This window comes from Sardina pilchardus, chromosome 18 (genome assembly GCF_963854185.1).
Source record: "Sardina pilchardus chromosome 18, fSarPil1.1, whole genome shotgun sequence".
In the NCBI taxonomy this organism is placed as follows: domain Eukaryota; kingdom Metazoa; phylum Chordata; class Actinopteri; order Clupeiformes; family Clupeidae; genus Sardina; species Sardina pilchardus.
The window spans coordinates 17,573,897-17,578,812 of NC_085011.1; positions in this window are offsets into that span (position 1 = coordinate 17,573,897).

Sequence of the window (4,916 nt, forward strand, 5' to 3'; positions counted from 1 at the left end):
TCCAGGAGTCATCACACACAGTGCCCCAGGTGCCACCGATCTGGACCTCCACTCTCCCAGAGCAGGAGCTGCGGCCCCCAACTAGTCGTATACCACTGATGTCCACTATAGTAAATATATGAAGAAATACAGTGAGAGGGAAAAGAAAAGAAAAAACGTCTCATTTCCATATACTTGTCAGATAAGTCAGATAAGTTGGATATCATCAATTTGCTTAAACTTGTCTGGAATCTCTGATATGTACAATCATAATCACTAAATCAATGTGTAAGGCCAACATATATCCATTATATTGAATCAATTTAGATGGAATATGCATTACCTGGAATGCTTGTTGTAGCTGGTTCTGTTGTTATCTGGCAATAATCTGGAGAGAGAGAAGAAAACGTAGGTTACGGATGTAACTATGGATCTGTGAGACCGAGGGATGACCGTCACTATCCTTGTCGCTCGGACCATTCTGAGGCGTTCAGGGACTGACCCGGGAGCATTCTCTGCTATTTATTAACGCAAGTCGTTCTGCTTCCGGAGGTCATGGACATGACTATTTTGACATATGGTCTCGGTGATAGGCAGAACGAAGGTGATCATTCCTTTTTAGACCGTGGTGACGGTCAGAGTGAGGTCGAAACAGATAGCCTGGTGTTAAAGGGATATTCCGCCATTTTTGGAAATACGCTCATTTTCCACCTCCCCTCGAGCAAAACAATCGATATTTACCTTGTTCCCGTTCATCCAGCCATTCTGTGAGTCTTGCGATACAACTTTTAGCTTCAGCCTAGCATAGATCATTGAATCGGATTAGACCATTAGCTTCTTGCCTCCTAGCTTCATGTTTAAAAGTGACTAAGATTTCTGGTAATTTTCCCATTTAAAACGTGTCTCCTCTCAAGTTAGAAAGTGCAATAAGACCAACTGAAAATGAAACCTGGCGTTTTTCTAGGCTGATTTGACATGGAACTACACTTTCATCTGGCGTAATAATCAAGGCAACTTGCAGCTACTGGCACTACTACTGCTTGTTGTCTATGGGGACTATTTTCAGATGCTGCGTACGATATCACTGCGCCAATGGTACGTTTGCAAGTTGCCTTGATTATTACGCCAGATGAGAGTGTAGTTCCATGTCAAATCAGCCTAGAAAAACGCCAGGTTTCATTTTCAGTTGGTCTTATTGCACTTTCTAACTTGAGAGGAGACACGTTTTAAATGGGAAAATTACCAGAAATCTTAGTCACTTTTAAACATGAAGCTAGCAGGCGAGAAGCTAATGGTCTAATCCGATTCAATGATCTATGCTAGGCTGAAGCTAAAAGTTGTATCGCCAGACTCACAGAATGGCTGGATGAACGGGAACAAGGTAAATATCGATTGTTTTGCTCGAGGGGAGGTGGAAAATGAGCGTATTTCCAAAAATGGCGGAATATCCCTTTAAGACCCTGCTGGTCAGTCCTGGGGTTGCGCCCTCTGGTCTAATGCCTGTGTGGGCTCTGCCCATGGAGGTATTATAAGAACTGGAGAAAGTGAACAAGTCCCGCCCCCATTCATTTCAATGGGAATGCTAGGCTAGTGAAAATTGCCAAAATTGAACGATTTTTTCAGGCTTCAACATGGCGTTTCAAGGGGCTTGTTTCCGGTGCCGTTTTACTTAGCCAATTAAGCGCCAGGGGCCGGATTCACGAAGCCTTCTTAAGACAAAAATACTTCCTAAGTGGTGCTTTCTTCTTATCTTTTGTCTTAAGAGCAAATTTAAGAAGATTTGATATTCATGAATAAAGCTCTTATGTTTTTCCTTAACTTTCTTCTTAAGATGCGTCCTAAGAGACTACAACTAAAGATCATTAAGGGGCGGAGCAAGATACTTCATGAGAAGCCACTTCCTGGAACCCGAATCGCAAGAGGGGGGGGGGGGGGGGGGGCAAAATCCCCCTTTATGCAGAGCTGTTCCATTGAACGCGCATATGCTCGTTAACACCCGCCTCCCTCTATCCCCCCCTTCGCTGATTGGTCCGGTCGGAATGCATCTTGAGATATCGAGTTCAATGAGATCAGACCCAGACATAATGGTGAAGGGAAATGAAAATTGAGCGGAGGCTTACGGAGGGCTATGCCAGGCTAGAAGAAAATATGTATTAAATCCAAACCAGCACCTTTTGTTTTAATTCCAAGAATCAGCGTTAAGTGGTTACATTACCATGGTAGTCGTAACAGCAGTCTCCAAAGATCTGACATGAACCTCTGCAGGAGCAGCTACCAAAGCTGTTGCCACAGTTGCCTCTGCAGGAGTGGTAGTAGTCAGCTACAAGATAGAAAATCACTGATTAAAAAAAAAAAAGCTTGGAAATGGAAAGATTATTGTTGAGAGACATTATCTACACATGAACACAATAAAATGGATACACTACTTATAAATGGTGTTGTGGTTGTGGTTGAATCATAGCAGTATTCTTGAGAGAGACAAGCAAAGAGAGGGGTTAATTTCAGGGAAGCATACATGCAACTAGTCATTTCACTTAACACATTGATCATGTATGTTTTACCAAGGTAGTCATAACAGCAGTTTACATAGGGATGACAGGTGCTCGAACAGGAGCAGATGGCATGATCTTGGCCACAGCTGTTCCTACATGAGCCGATATCTCCAACTGAAAAGGATATGGAAACAGCTATTAACCAAAACTAGATTGAAGGCTTTTCGCAATAACAAATTATGGACATGGAGAGAAATGTACATGACCATCACACACCAGCTGTATCCCACACGACAGGCTGGTCACACCAGCATGACCAGCTTCCTTAGATGGTCACGCCAGCATGTCCACCTGGTGACCTAACCAGTTATACCAGCAAAGACCAGCAATAGCTGGAGGAAAACCAGCAAAAAACAGCTAAAACCAGCTACCAACATAAATTGGTTTCTTGCTATTTTTTCAGTAGGGATGTTTTAGATAGAGTGGACTTCATGAATGTAACGCATTGTTTTAGAATGGAATTTCCCTATTGAGGATTATGGTCCCTCTTTTGGCGATCAAAAACGGATGGTCAGAAGCACAACGTTTATAGACATTAAAGGCATGGCAGTCCACATTCACTAATTTAATGGTGTGATTTTGTCAGGTGCCAGGTGTCAGGACACAAAAGGGTTGTTCTTATGTCTCTTAATCAGTCATGGGTGTGTTTTGGGCGTAACATCCTTTAAAACAATGAGAATATTATCTATCATTTCCTTTAACAGGAAACAATGCAACTTCACACAGCAGCACATTTGAAGGAATCTGCATGCACACAAGACTATAATGGATCAGGGATTCCACTAAACCTTGCTTTACTAAAACCTGTTTGTGACTAGCAGAGTATAGCCTACATGCATCTGCATTCTGCACTCACCTATTATTTGAACTCATAGACAAAGTGAAACCGTGGTTTCATAGTCGACAAATTAGTTCAACACAGTTTTACTATTGACTGACAATGGGTTATCATTAAAAAAAATAGCCTGGAAAAAGCAACACTTGTCCAACAAATGTTCTCCTTTATCACTGTTACAATAAACACTACATATATTCTGACTCACTTCATAATAACTATCTTTGTCCTTCAGCGTGACATTTTGTCCTATAGTGTGACAAACATAAAACAACAGAAAAACATCCTTAATTTCAAAACGTACTTTTAAAAAAGCCAGGTTTGGCATGAGGGGAACTCCAATAATAGCTCCTCTTAGATAGGTACAATTTCAAACAGTTTTGTAAGGTTGGAGGAAAAAAAATGTATCTACATTCATAGGAAAAAGTCAATCAAGTTCATCCATTCATGGTGAAAATGATTGTAATTAGTACTTTTATGTGAAATAAATATAATTTGAAGAAAATAATGATTTAATAATGTGTACAATTCTGTTTCATGTATTTTTTTAATGTTATTCAATATCATGTCTTAGTACTTTTTAAATGTCACACCATAGGACACATTCACATTGCAGATGAGTGTAAACGTGGAAAAAAATATGTGAGGTCATTGACAAAATGAGTGACCACTATTATTTTCAGAAACTACAGTTTCCATGCTACATAAATATTTGTATTTTTTCTTTAAAAATGATGTTTTCCAAAAAACGCACTTTTTCTTGGCCAGATGTCAACAACCCATTTACAAATTAAGATCCCACTGTGAAATCTGAAATGGGAAATTCTCTGTTTCTGGTTGAGGCCTTCAGTCAGTCAGTCAGTCCTCTCTCTGTCGCCCTCTGTCTGTCTCATGATCTCATGTGCTGCTCACACACAAACCTTTATTACAGAAATCTTAATGTGTTTGATTTTATCTTTGTGTTAGTAACAGCCTTTTGCAAGCAAAATGTGTAATTTTGTTCAGACAAACGCTTTCATGCTTGTGTCAACTCTGACATCACGTTTTCAAAACAGTTAACACCCATGTCAGAACAAAAGCACTCTGGCTAAGGCTATGTACACACGTAGCCGGGTATTTTTAAAACAATATTTTCCCCCCTCCGTTCATGAAATAATTTTATCCACATTACCTTGTTTTGGGGAAGAAAAACCTTCCACACATAACCGAACATCTGCGGTTTCAAGGCACTCAGATCCATGCTTCTGCAGTGAACAGAGGTTGCACGTTTGACGTCAGAGCAGATTTGTTGTGGCTTTGGCGCATTCTGACGTTCAAAACCGCAGATCTCCGGTTATCTCTGGCTACACGTCAATTTATAAACTGAGAATTCGCAGATCTCCACTTTGCCCGGAGTTTTTTTAAACATTCGGTTATATGCGTTGTCATGTGGATGACAGGTCCAAACGTAGACAAATACCTTCGGTTAAGCAGATACCCGGCTACGTGTGTACGGGGCCTAAAATGTAACATTTTGCTTGCAAAAGGGTGTTACTCTCTCAAAACACATA